Source organism: Pseudophryne corroboree, chromosome 10 (genome assembly GCF_028390025.1).
Source record: "Pseudophryne corroboree isolate aPseCor3 chromosome 10, aPseCor3.hap2, whole genome shotgun sequence".
Lineage (NCBI taxonomy): Eukaryota > Metazoa > Chordata > Amphibia > Anura > Myobatrachidae > Pseudophryne > Pseudophryne corroboree.
Genome location: NC_086453.1, coordinates 283,052,870 through 283,068,134, shown reverse-complemented (window position 1 = coordinate 283,068,134; position 15,265 = coordinate 283,052,870). Strand labels below are relative to the sequence as shown.

The following is a 15,265-nucleotide window of genomic DNA, read 5'->3' as shown; positions in this document are numbered from 1 at the left end:
ATAAACTCCTCACAAAAACCACCAAAAAATCCACCAAACTCAACAACTCCAAATACACCTTCCTCTCTCCTCTCCACTAGCTAAACCCAGGAGGTGCTGTGTGTTTGGGGCGTTTTTATAGTAATGTGCACAGACACTCCTCCATTACGAATACAACCAATCACGGACGAGTGACAAAAACGAAACTTAGGAAAAAAACGCGGCCGTGCACGGACAAACACTGCCGTAACAAACATGTGACGCAGTCGTAAAAAAACACGAAAACACGGCCGCAAAACTACCAAATCGGCCGCATTACACACCAGAAAATCACGAATGACATCGACATCGGAAAACACGAAAATGCAAAATACGACAGCTTAGTAAATTAGTCGTAATAAATTCAAGAAGTTGCAGTTTTACACTTTCGATGTCATTCGTGATTATTCTCCCACCAAATCGGGAGAATTACGAATGTTAGTAAATATACCCCTATGTCGTCTATCTTATAACATGTGGTTGTAAAATGCACTATGTAGGAAAAACTAAAAGGAGTTTAAAACTCCGTATACAAGAACACCACCGAAATATAAAAAATAAAATTCAAACCCATAGTCTGCCCAGACATTTTATGAAATTTCACAATTCAGATATAAGTAGCTTAAAATTTTCCATTCTAGAACAAATATTAGAAAATCCTAGAGGTGGCAGTAAGGATCTACAGTTATCTAGGCGTGAATCCTTTTGGATATACGAACTCGACACACTTACCCCAAAACGGTTAAATGAGGGTATAGACATTGTCTCATTCATATAATTTTTTTATTTTTTGTTGGACACCATTCTAGAATCTTTCTGTTATGGGTCATTAAGGAAAAACAATTCATATATGATGTCATTTTTTGAATTGTAAAACAATGATCAATTATGTATTTATCCATATGTTTGATGGGGAATAATGGTTTAATGGTTTATGGTTTACTGATTATTGACAAAAATGTATCCATACCTGTGAATAATTTATATTTTGATATCTATATTACAACTAACCTTATTAAGTATAGGATATTGGATGAATACTGTTAAAAACTAGTTAAGAACCCCCCTAATAACTAAAGGTTTAATCAAAAGGACGATTATCTGTCAAAATCAATTAAGAAACCCTTATTAATTAAAGGTATAATCGATTGGGAGCCATGTCTATAGTTTTTTTATAATTTTAAGTTAGATTGGTTCCTAAAAAACTCTAAATATACTTGTCGCATATGGAACGCAATTTGCGTTCCATTTGATTAGCTTAGATATGTCAGAATTAGCCATGTGATCTGAAACCACGTGTTTAGCACATTTCCATGGTAACTGGCCAGTTGTGTTGCTGCAGTTTACCATGGAGACCGGAGCGACATAGGAACGCGCTATGAGTGGGCGCACATCAGCCGAAGGTCTCCTTTGTAACTAAAAACAATACGTGGCCGAGGCTGGCGCGCGCGCCTGCGTGCACGGGAGTGTGCGAAATGACGTAATTCGCGATGACGCGTGTGGACGCGTCTTCTCTTCTCTTTCCCCATATATAGGAACAGATAGTGTTCCAGGTGCTGGGCGCATGCCCAATAAGAGCAACTTGAAAGTGAGGCTTGACACACAGACAGGAAGCATAGAAAGCTCCTGCATTAAATTTAACACCAATTAAAGTAATTAACTTATGTAATGTCTTTGGATTCATTTATAAAAATAAAATATAAAGTTGTGTATTGGAAGGGATGTTAGCCACTATAAGTCATGGTTGTTTTTATTTAGGAAATAATTTTAATTACTCAGAAAAAAGACTGTTTATAGATGCAATTAATTAACCAGTATACAGGAAGTGATGTAGTGCTAGGGAGGAATATAAGCCTGAATGGAGCTTTCAAAGCTCATTCAGAGTGAGGACAGCATTGAGGACAGCAGTAGATTACAGCTACCAGTAAGTAGTCACTTAAGATTTTTGGTCTAAAGGTTTTTTCTATCACAGTAATAATGGTGGTTTATCACCAAAATCAATAATTGAATATAAAATCATATGGATATTTGCACCACTTATGCACTTTAAAATATATTTTTCACATTATTTGTTTTACATTAATTATAACGGTATTCTTCACCGCGATTAGGTAAAATAAGTTTATATATTTAATATGAATTAATTTAATTTAATATAAAATTGTTTAATGATATTGAACATGTCATTAATTAACTAATGTATACACATAATTGATTTTAAAAGCTGTATACAAAGAATCAGAACGGTCCTGTATGCTGGCCATATGAAATTTGGATTGTCTTGCACTGAATGCTTTATCAAGTTAAATACTGATATTTTTGTGAGTATCAAATTGGGGCATTTTTAAACATATTGCTTAAACATATCCTCAGGACTAATTGATTAATCCTGTGTCCACAGAATTGATATATAGGGACTCCATCCCAACTTTTACTTATCTTCAGTTAGAGTTCTGGTCTTACATATAAAAAGTAGAGATGAGCGGGTTCGGTTTCTCTGAAACCGAACCCGCACGAACTTCATGTTTTTTTCATGGGTCCGAGCAGACTCGGATCCTCCCGCCTTGCTCGGTTAACCCGAGCGCGCCCGAACGTCATCATGACGCTGTCGGATTCTCGCGAGACTCGGATTCTATATAAGGAGCCGCGCGTCGCCGCCATTTTCACACGTGCATTGAGATTGATAGGGAGAGGACGTGGCTGGCGTCCTCTCCATTAGAAATTAGATTAGAAGAGAGAGAGAGATTGTGCAGAGTCAGACAGAGTTTACCACAGTGACCAGTGCAGTTGTTGTTAGTTAACTTTTATTTATTTTAATATATCCGTTCTCTGCTATATCCGTTCTCTGCCTGAAAAAAAACGATACACAGCAGCAGCCAGTCACACAGTGTGACTCAGTCTGTGTGCACTCAGCTCAGCCCAGTGTGCTGCACATCAATGTATAAAAGGCAAAGCTTATAATAATTGTGGGGGAGACTGGGGAGCACTGCAGGTTGTTATAGCAGGAGCCCCCAGGAGTACATAATATTATATTAATTTAAAATTAAACAGTGCACACTTTTGCTGCAGGAGTGCCACTGCCAGTGTGACTAGTGGTGACCAGTGCCTGACCACCAGTATAGTAGTATATTGTTGTATGTATTGTATACTATCTCTTTATCAACCAGTCTATATTAGCAGCAGACACAGTACAGTGCGGTAGTTCACGGCTGTGGCTACCTCTGTGTCGGCAGTCGGAACTCGGCAGGCAGTCCGTCCATCCATAATTGTATTACAATATATACCACCTAACCGTGGTATTTTTTTTTCTTTCTTTATACCGTCGTCATAGTGTCATACTAGTTGTTACGAGTATACTACTATCTCTTTATCAACCAGTGTACAGTGCGGTAGTTCACGGCTGTGGCTACCTCTGTGTCGGCAGTCGGCAGGCAGTCCGTCCATCCATAATTGTATTATTATTATAATATATACCACCTAACCGTGGTTTTTTTTTCATTCTTTATACCGTCATAGTGTCATACTAGTTGTTACGAGTATACTACTATCTCTTTATCAACCAGTGTACAGTGCGGTAGTTCACGGCTGTGGCTACCTCTGTGTCGGCAGTCGGCAGGCAGTCCGTCCATCCATAATTGTATTATTATTATTATAATATATACCACCTAACCGTGGTTTTTTTTTCATTCTTTATACCGTCATAGTGTCATACTAGTTGTTACGAGTATACTACTATCTCTTTATCAACCAGTGTACAGTGCGGTAGTTCACGGCTGTGGCTACCTCTGTGTCGGCAGTCGGCAGGCAGTCCGTCCATCCATAATTGTATTATTATTATAATATATACCACCTAACCGTGGTTTTTTTTTCATTCTTTATACCGTCATAGTGTCATACTAGTTGTTACGAGTATACTACTATCTCTTTATCAACCAGTGTACAGTGCGGTAGTTCACGGCTGTGGCTACCTCTGTGTCGGCAGTCGGCAGGCAGTCCGTCCATCCATAATTGTATTATTATTATAATATATACCACCTAACCGTGGTTTTTTTTTCATTCTTTATACCGTCATAGTGTCATACTAGTTGTTACGAGTATACTACTATCTCTTTATCAACCAGTGTACAGTGCGGTAGTTCACGGCTGTGGCTACCTCTGTGTCGGCAGTCGGCAGGCAGTCCGTCCATCCATAATTGTATTATTATTATAATATATACCACCTAACCGTGGTTTTTTTTTCATTCTTTATACCGTCATAGTGTCATACTAGTTGTTACGAGTATACTACTATCTCTTTATCAACCAGTGTACAGTGCGGTAGTTCACGGCTGTGGCTACCTCTGTGTCGGCAGTCGGCAGGCAGTCCGTCCATCCATAATTGTATTATTATTATAATATATACCACCTAACCGTGGTTTTTTTTTCATTCTTTATACCGTCGTCATAGTGTCATACTAGTTGTTACGAGTATACTACTATCTCTTTATCAACCAGTGTACAGTGCGGTAGTTCACGGCTGTGGCTACCTCTGTGTCGGCAGTCGGCAGGTATCCAATACTAGTATCCAATCCATCCATCTCCATTGTTTACCTGAGGTGCCTTTTAGTTCTGCCTATAAAATATGGAGAACAAAAAAGTTGAGGTTCCAAAATTAGGGAAAGATCAAGATCCACTTCCACCTCGTGCTGAAGCTGCTGCCACTAGTCATGGCCGAGACGATGAAATGCCAGCAACGTCGTCTGCCAAGGCCGATGCCCAATGTCATAGTACAGAGCATGTCAAATCCAAAACACCAAATATCAGAAAAAAAAGGACTCCAAAACCTAAAATAAAATTGTCGGAGGAGAAGCGTAAACTTGCCAATATGCCATTTACCACACGGAGTGGCAAGGAACGGCTGAGGCCCTGGCCTATGTTCATGGCTAGTGGTTCAGCTTCACATGAGGATGGAAGCACTCAGCCTCTCGCTAGAAAACTGAAAAGACTCAAGCTGGCAAAAGCACCGCAAAGAACTGTGCGTTCTTTGAAATCCCAAATCCACAAGGAGAGTCCAATTGTGTCGTTTGCGATGCCTGACCTTCCCAACACTGGACGTGAAGAGCATGCGCCTTCCACCATTTGCACGCCCCCTGCAAGTGCTGGAAGGAGCACCCGCAGTCCAGTTCCTGATAGTCAGATTGAAGATGTCAGTGTTGAAGTACACCAGGATGAGGAGGATATGGGTGTTGCTGGCGCTGGGGAGGAAATTGACCAGGAGGATTCTGATGGTGAGGTGGTTTGTTTAAGTCAGGCACCCGGGGAGACACCTGTTGTCCGTGGGAGGAATATGGCCGTTGACATGCCAGGTGAAAATACCAAAAAAATCAGCTCTTCGGTGTGGAGGTATTTCACCAGAAATGCGGACAACAGGTGTCAAGCCGTGTGTTCCCTTTGTCAAGCTGTAATAAGTAGGGGTAAGGACGTTAACCACCTCGGAACATCCTCCCTTATACGTCACCTGCAGCGCATTCATAATAAGTCAGTGACAAGTTCAAAAACTTTGGGTGACAGCGGAAGCAGTCCACTGACCAGTAAATCCCTTCCTCTTGTAACCAAGCTCACGCAAACCACCCCACCAACTCCCTCAGTGTCAATTTCCTCCTTCCCCAGGAATGCCAATAGTCCTGCAGGCCATGTCACTGGCAAGTCTGACGAGTCCTCTCCTGCCTGGGATTCCTCCGATGCATCCTTGCGTGTAACGCCTACTGCTGCTGGCGCTGCTGTTGTTGCCGCTGGGAGTCGATGGTCATCCCAGAGGGGAAGTCGTAAGCCCACTTGTACTACTTCCAGTAAGCAATTGACTGTTCAACAGTCCTTTGCGAGGACGATGAAATATCACAGCAGTCATCCTACTGCAAAGCGGATAACTGAGGCCTTGGCATCCTGGGTGGTGAGAAACGTGGTTCCGGTATCCATCATTACTGCAGAGCCAACTAGAGACTTGTTGGAGGTACTGTGTCCCCGGTACCAAATACCATCTAGGTTCCATTTCTCTAGGCAGGCGATACCGAAAATGTACACAGACCTCAGAAAAAGAGTCACCAGTGTCCTAAAAAATGCAGCTGTACCCAATGTCCACTTAACCACGGACATGTGGACAAGTGGAGCAGGGCAGGGTCAGGACTATATGACTGTGACAGCCCACTGGGTAGATGTATGGACTCCCGCCGCAAGAACAGCAGCGGCGGCACCAGTAGCAGCATCTCGCAAACGCCAACTCTTTCCTAGGCAGGCTACGCTTTGTATCACCGCTTTCCAGAATACGCACACAGCTGAAAACCTCTTACGGCAACTGAGGAAGATCATCGCGGAATGGCTTACCCCAATTGGACTCTCCTGTGGATTTGTGGCATCGGACAACGCCAGCAATATTGTGTGTGCATTAAATCTGGGCCAATTCCAGCACGTCCCATGTTTTGCACATACCTTGAATTTGGTGGTGCAGAATTTTTTAAAAAACGACAGGGGCGTGCAAGAGATGCTGTCGGTGGCCAGAAGAATTGCGGGACACTTTCGGCGTACAGGCACCACGTACAGAAAACTGGAGCACCACCAAAAACTACTGAACCTGCCCTGCCATCATCTGAAGCAAGAAGTGGTAACGAGGTGGAATTCAACCCTCTATATGCTTCAGAGGTTGGAGGAGCAGCAAAAGGCCATTCAAGCCTATACAATTGAGCACGATATAGTAGGTGGAATGCACCTGTCTCAAGTGCAGTGGAGAATGATTTCAACGTTGTGCAAGGTTCTGATGCCCTTTGAACTTGCCACACGTGAAGTCAGTTCAGACACTGCCAGCCTGAGTCAGGTCATTCCCCTCATCAGGCTTTTGCAGAAGAAGCTGGAGGCATTGAAGAAGGAGCTAACACGGAGCGATTCCGCTAGGCATGTGGGACTTGTGGATGCAGCCCTTAATTCGCTTAACAAGGATTCACGGGTGGTCAATCTGTTGAAATCAGAGCACTACATTTTGGCCACCGTGCTCGATCCTAGATTTAAAGCCTACCTTGGATCTCTCTTTCCGGCAGACACAGGTCTGCTGGGGTTGAAAGACCTGCTGGTGACAAAATTGTCAAGTCAAGCGGAACGCGACCTGTCAACATCTCCTCCTTCACATTCTCCCGCAACTGGGGGTGCGAGGAAAAGGCTCAGAATTCCGAGCCCACCCGCTGGCGGTGATGCAGGGCAGTCTGGAGCGACTGCTGATGCTGACATCTGGTCCGGACTGAAGGACCTGACAACGATTACGGACATGTCGTCTACTGTCACTGCATATGATTCTCTCAACATTGATAGAATGGTGGAGGATTATATGAGTGACCGCATCCAAGTAGGCACGTCACACAGTCCGTACTTATACTGGCAGGAAAAAGAGGCAATTTGGAGGCCCTTGCACAAACTGGCTTTATTCTACCTAAGTTGCCCTCCCACAAGTGTGTACTCCGAAAGAGTGTTTAGTGCCGCCGCTCACCTTGTCAGCAATCGGCGTACGAGGTTACATCCAGAAAATGTGGAGAAGATGATGTTCATTAAAATGAATTATAATCAATTCCTCCGCGGAGACATTGACCAGCAGCAATTGCCTCCACAAAGTACACAGGGAGCTGAGATGGTGGATTCCAGTGGGGACGAATTGATAATCTGTGAGGAGGGGGATGTACACGGTGATATATCGGAGGGTGAAGATGAGGTGGACATCTTGCCTCTGTAGAGCCAGTTTGTGCAAGGAGAGATTAATTGCTTCTTTTTTGGGGGGGGTCCAAACCAACCCGTCATATCAGTCACAGTCGTGTGGCAGACCCTGTCACTGAAATGATGGGTTGGTTAAAGTGTGCATGTCCTGTTTTGTTTATACAACATAAGGGTGGGTGGGAGGGCCCAAGGATAATTCCATCTTGCACCTCTTTTTTCTTTTCTTTTTCTTTGCATCATGTGCTGATTGGGGAGGGTTTTTTGGAAGGGACATCCTGCGTGACACTGCAGTGCCACTCCTAGATGGGCCCGGTGTTTGTGTCGGCCACTAGGGTCGCTAATCTTACTCACACAGCTACCTCATTGCGCCTCTTTTTTTCTTTGCGTCATGTGCTGTTTGGGGAGGGTTTTTTGGAAGGGACATCCTGCGTGACACTGCAGTGCCACTCCTAGATGTGCCCGGTGTTTGTGTCGGCCACTAGGGTCGCTAATCTTACTCACACAGTCAGCTACCTCATTGCGCCTCTTTTTTTCTTTGCGTCATGTGCTGTTTGGGGAGGGTTTTTTGGAAGGGCCATCCTGCGTGACACTGCAGTGCCACTCCTAGATGGGCCCGGTGTTTGTGTCGGCCACTAGGGTCGCTTATCTTTCTCACACAGTCAGCTACCTCATTGCGCCTCTTTTTTTCTTTGCGTCATGTGCTGTTTGGGGAAGGTTTTTTGGAAGGGACATCCTGCGTGACACTGCAGTGCCACTCCTAGATGGGCCCGGTGTTTGTGTCGGCCACTAGGGTCGCTAATCTTACTCACACAGCTACCTCATTGCGCCTCTTTTTTTCTTTGCGTCATGTGCTGTTTGGGGAGGGTTTTTTGGAAGGGACATCCTGCGTGACACTGCAGTGCCACTCCTAGATGGGCCCGGTGTTTGTGTCGGCCACTAGGGTCGCTTATCTTACTCACACAGCGACCTCGGTGCAAATTTTAGGACTAAAAATAATATTGTGAGGTGTGATGTGTTCAGAATAGGCTGAAAATGAGTGTAAATTATGTTTTTTGAGGTTAATAATACTTTGGGATCAAAATTACCCCCAAATTCTATGATTTAAGCTGTTTTTTAGGGTTTTTTGAAAAAAACACCCGAATCCAAAACACACCCGAATCCGACAAAAAAAATTCGGTGAGGTTTTGCCAAAACGCGGTCGAACCCAAAACACGGCCGCGGAACCGAACCCAAAACCAAAACACAAAACCCGAAAAATTTCCGGCGCTCATCTCTAATAAAAAGTAAGTTTTCAAAGCCTAATATGGATGGTATGATTGATCATTGTTATGATTAAGCCTGCAAACCTTATATGTGTACTTATATATTAAAGTCATCAGTAAAGATGATTAAGCACATATTAAATGTTTAACAAGTTAAATATTATAAGGATTAAATATCATAAAGTGAAATATGGGCCTTTTTCAACACTACTTGTATTGGATATACAGTATAAGGTATTGTCCGAATTGGTTATGTATGTATTTATTTTTCCACATTGTAAAAAAATTATTACCTAACAGCATCCTTATCAGGTCACTCAGTTAATCTCCGTATGGATATATGTATATATATATATATATATATTTTTTATATGTTAATCAATTTGTCATATTGATTTTTATTGTCAATTGAACTCTATTGTTAATTTAAGTTAGTTATGTTTGTTATCGATTTTGTTTTGTTAAAGACACCCCTGAGGAAGTCTGGTTAGACAAAACGCATTGAGTGATAAACATTGTGGGCGGACAGGCTGTCATTTGAGCTCCTACCCAGCTGGGGTGGACAGCAAGTCCATTTAAGATCATGTCCCACGATTGTTAAGATCAATGTAAGAGTTTATCTATTTCAGAAAAAGATTTTAATAAATTTTATTGAAAGCTATGAATTAACAAGTGTTATTGCTGTCTGGGTGAATCTGGTGAGAGGGTCTTTTTCAGAATCACCTCTCCGTGGTCAAATTCATAGGATTATCCTAGAAGGAACTACAAAGAGACAATTACACACATTAGAGCGCTCTCCGTACAACCATCCTTTTTTGATATATATATATATTTTTTTTTTTCTTTATTAATTTGGTAGCGCTGGATGTGTACCTAATCTGTCATAAACACATTATTACACTATATTTCCTTTTAATTACGTATGTGACTGTGTCATTATATATTTACAGAGAGAAATAGTGGAATTATATAATTATATAATAGGTGTACCTCCGGTGCTACGGTGCTACCCCCCCACACACACACACACATGGGGCTTGCACTAACTACCAGAATGTTGTTGCCTTGCGTATAGTTTTTATGTCCTCTGGCTCCTCGTGTTCTCACAGGGACAGCCACTCTGCATGCCCAGCCTGCTTACCGCACACGCTTCCGTCACGGTCATGCCACTGCTACCTGGCTCCGAGGACGGACCTCACCGCACATGACTGCCCGGCTCCCGGGAAGGACCTCACCGAATGTCACTGGCCAGCTCCCGGCTCCTGTTACGTCACTACTCCCGGCTCCAGGGACGAACGTCGCTGACCGGTTGCCTGCTCACTTGCTTGGGTCACGGGTCACATTACAGGAATCAGGTGATGTCCACGACCATAGAGAGCAGGGATACCAGCTGACAGGGCAGGAGCGCCGTGATGTGCGCTCTGTGCGGCGGCTCCTCAGTTCTCTAGAACTGCGGGATAGACACTGGCGGAGGAACGGGTTCAATGAGTAAGTGCCCCCTTCTTTGCTGGGAGCCCATCGGCAAGAGACTCCTTTGTCTCTGGCAGTTCCGCCCCTGGATATAGTAGTGGTAGTATAGTTGTGATGCACAACTTAGCAATATTTTACTTTATCGTTATCCCACACTTTGTGCTTGATGCACAAATCTCTGTTAGCAAAAAATAGAATCGGTCACACACTGAAGTTGGACAGAGCACATCTATACATAGCCACAGTATTATGTAATGCACCCTATACACAGCCTCTTATGGACAGATAACACCTATACACAGCCACAGTATGCAGAGCACCCCTATATTACATAGCCCCTAAAAGAGTACACCTACACACAGCCACAGTATATTTATAAGCACCCCTATACAGTACGCAGCCCCTATACATTACACAGTCCAAGTAGCAGCCCCTTGATGTATGTGAAATCAGTCATGCAGCACAGCTCAAAAAGATTACACAAGCACAATCCCTCCGCTCCAAGTCTCCTACCCCTTCCCAACACTAGCCTGCCTGCCTAAACTATGTTCTTCTAACTTCTTCTGTTTTCACAGCACACAGCATGGACATATCCGCGCTGTGCATTCTCCAATGCCAGTGAAGATGGCACAGAGATGTGGGGCTTATATAGAATTCAATATCTACGAGAATCTGTCAGCTGGATGATGATGTTTTGCCTCTATGACATAATCGAGGCGGGCAGGAAAACTTAAGCCATGGTTGGATCCCAGCCCGGATAGATAAATTAAGGTGGTTTTGTTTCTCAGAGTACCAAACCCGCTCATTTCTAGTACTCACTACACATTTATTCATTTATTTACGTTTTCCTTCATTTTGTATGACCTCACGAAGAGGTGTCGAGAAACAGGGCTGCAGACTTGCTGTACTTATGCAACACTCTGGGGAAGACGTCTCATGGACCAGTGATAATTCAGCATGTGCAACAGGCCCATGGGCATCAAAATATCTTAAAAACTGGAAAAGGTTTAACTCCCCCTTTTGGGCGCCAAAACCCTGTAAATACCTATTGCTAGGTGTCAAAAATAATCAATGTACATAAAATAAAATATATTTTTAATAAAAGTATATGATATAAAAACTTGTTTGAGAACATTGACATTAAATTCAAATTCAAATTTAAAAGACAGTGCTAGCAGGAAAAAGTCATACCGGTGAGGGTAGATTGGAGCCGCAGGAAATACCCTGCTTTGGCTCCAAAGGTTTGTCCCGCCGACCATGATGGAAAGTTCAAACGTCCGTAAATGGTGAAGGTAGGCACAGCAGGGCAATGCCGACGCGTTTCGGGACTATCCTGTCCCTTTTTCAAGGCAGATTGCCCCCTGTGCTAAACTGTGGTGCCTTTGTAGTGCTGGGAGTCTGGAGGAATGCGGCCGCGTGTTTTGCAGCTGACTTCTGGTCTGACATCACCGGAACCGGAAGTAGTCTTAACCGGAAGTGATGGTGGGATGCCACTTGCGTTCAACCTGGTGTTTGCGTTCCAAATACCGTAAGTGACCGGTACAAACGTGTTTTCTGCTGCCAGACACAGCAATGGCTGCTCTCTGCTCCTGCTGCCTTGTGGGAATGATAGCTAACACCTGCGGCTTCAATCTACCCTCTCCGGTATGACTTTTTCCTGCTAGCACTATCTTTTAAATGTTAATTTAAATGTAATGTCAATGTTCTCAAACAAGTTTTTATACCATATACTTTTATAAAAAATATCTTTTATTTAATGTACATTGATTATTTTTGACACCTAGCAATAGGTAGTTAAAGGGTTTTGGCGCCCAAAAGGGGGAGTGAAAACTTTTCCAGTTTGCATTTTCCTTTAGAGTCAAATAGAGGACTCTAACAACCCCCCCAAGGCCAGCCTACTAAACCCATAAGGCGCCTTTCTACCCCCACCTTTCTCTTTTGTTTTTATCATAATATGTTAAGCATACAGACAGCATGTCATGTCAGATGGCCAGTGACAATTGTGCCTGACCCGGGACAGCACAGCCAGCATGGCTCCAGCTCAGATACATGGACGAGGTCCACACCAAAGCTAGCGGGACACCACCACCTACATAGAGGTTATCAAAGTCAACACACATATGAACTTATGCAACATCCGGAGCAGTGGCAGATCTAGACTTTACTTTTAGGGGGGGGGGGGTTGTAGAAATCATGGCCCCTCCCCTCCACTCATAGCTCCTCCAACTTTGTTATGCCCCTCCCATTTTCAATATTGAAGAAGAAGAAAAAAACAACATTATTGGAGTCTATGTGGTAGGATTTATGTCTACCAGAGCATGTTGTATTAATGTTGTTGGAGTGCTTGCTGATTTGCTTGATTATATATAAATATACATATATATATGTGTACTGGAAAGATATCAGCGCCACGGATGCAGTATCTTATATGTTAACACTAGAATGGAAACCCTGCAAGTAGTGTGCAAGAATCTGCTTAATGTGTAGGCACTCCCTTTAGTATATCAGGGTGTCAGCTCGTTACCTCAAATAGATATAGGTATTGGTACCGTTACCTATGAAAGTGGTTATGTGGACAAAGGATGAGGTGGTAGAGAGCGACAAAAGGTGCCGAATAAATGCTAAAAGCAGAGTGATGATATAAAAAATGTGTACAAATTTATTGCAGTGGGACGCACTATACAAAACTGGTTATAAAAACATACAAGCTCATATAAAAAGATATATGTATGACCTATACAAAAAAACAAAATTAAAAAGATTATTAAAATTTAAAAGAGAAAAGAAAAGAGCATGGTGACATAAAACCATATGTATTACTTAAAAAACTTTGAAGTATCACTTTAGCACAGAAGGTAAAAAATACTTAAAAAGTTTAAAAAGCACAAAAAGAATAAAAAGGCGTTCAAAAGGATATAAAAGAGGAATCGAATAGCTTAACTTTGTGGTGAGGTTAGACCAAAGAGTAGCACCCAACGCATTTCGTCCTATCTGGACTTCATCAAGGGGTGATTTGAGACTAGAGACAGACCATACTTATATACCCAAACTAAAAGGAAGTGATGTACGCATCACTTCCTGTGATCAATTAACATGACTATTCAGATATTGCCCAAAATATGTATTGCACAGCATGTAAGTTACAATTATTGATTAGAGCTTTGGAAAAGAAAAACGGGTGAGAAACAATAAAAGAAACAGCTTACATCCATAAAAGACGCTCAGAGCTGCGGACTTCCGGTCCGGGCTCTGCGTGACGTCATATCCGCCCCACATCCGGTATCCGGCGCATCGTACTGCGCATGCGTTGGTCCTGTGCGGCGGACAGTACTGTGTTGTTGTTATCCTCTCGGACGGTTGCCTGGTTACCCGGCGGACATGTTATGTGGAGGTTAAACATCACTTTCTTGCGGCAGCCATATTACTGGAGTCTGAATGCACAGCGGACATTCTTAAGTAGGATGACACATTCCTGCGGCGGACATACTTTAAGAGTCTGGATAAACAGAATATTATCTGTATGTCAATTGGATCCAAAACTTGGTCGTCTCCAGATCGGATATAAAACAGAGGAAGGATATATTCAGAAAAAATGGTCAATGGATACAAATACAAAAGACGCAGTTATTTCATTAAGACTGTATGGTATTAAGGGATTTAGGATCTAATATTTAATGGTAGAATTGTGCTCATAAATAGACCAACATGAGACAGTTATAAGTGGGAGAGATAAAGTCCTATGTACATATATAACATACATTGCTTATAAAAAGGTAAATATAATAGAAAGGTAGTCCTCAATTAAGGGTACAATCTCTGGTGATACACTGGAACGAATAGAATAGTTTTCATATTATAAAGACATCTTAAGACGTCATTTATGAATTGTTAGGTATACACAATTTTTCCACTATGCATTTACAACACCCGGTCTTCCAAGTGGGTCTCCCATCCTTGTACTAGCCGAGCCCAGCCTTGCTTAGCTTCCAAGTTCGGACGGCATTGGGCGTCTCCAGGCTGGTATGATAGTAACAGTTTCCACATTACTGTTACTATCATACCAGCCTGGAGACGCCCAATGCCGTCCGAACTTGGAAGCTAAGCAAGGCTGGGCTCGGCTAGTACAAGGATGGGAGACCCACTTGGAAGACCGGGTGTTGTAAATGCATAGTGGAAAAATTGTGTATACCTAACAATTCATAAATGATGTCTTTATAATATGAAAACTATTCTATTCATTCCAGTGTATCACCAGAGATTGTACCCTTAATTGAGGACTACCTTTCTATTATATTTACCTTTTTATAAGCAATGTATGTTATATATGTACATAGGACTTTATCTCTCCCACTTATAACTGTCTCATGTTGGTCTATTTATGAGCACAATTCTACCATTAAATATTAGATCCTAAATCCCTTAATACCATACAGTCTTAATGAAATAACTGCGTCTTTTGTATTTGTATCCATTGACCATTTTTTCTGAATATATCCTTCCTCTGTTTTATATCCGATCTGGAGACGACCAAGTTTTGGATCCAATTGACATACAGATAATATTCTGTTTATCCAGACTCTTAAAGTATGTCCGCCGCAGGAATGTGTCATCCTACTTAAGAATGTCCGCTGTGCATTCAGACTCCAGTAATATGGCTGCCACAAGAAAGTGATGTTTAACCTTCACATAACATGTCCGCCGGGTAACCAGGCAACCGTCCGAGAGGATGACAACAACACAGTACTGTCCGCCGCACAGGACCAACGCATGCGCAGTACGATGCG

At 42.6% G+C, this 15,265-nt stretch overlaps 2 pseudogenes; one reads left to right on the top strand and one right to left on the bottom strand.

Annotated features, from left to right (window-relative positions):
- Positions 1–14,396: 14,396 nt before the first annotated feature.
- LOC134967160 (5S ribosomal RNA) lies at positions 14,397–14,515 on the bottom strand (annotated as a pseudogene).
- A 13-nt stretch (positions 14,516–14,528) lies between these two features.
- LOC134967159 (5S ribosomal RNA) lies at positions 14,529–14,647 on the top strand (annotated as a pseudogene).
- The last annotated feature ends 618 nt before the right edge of the window (positions 14,648–15,265 follow it).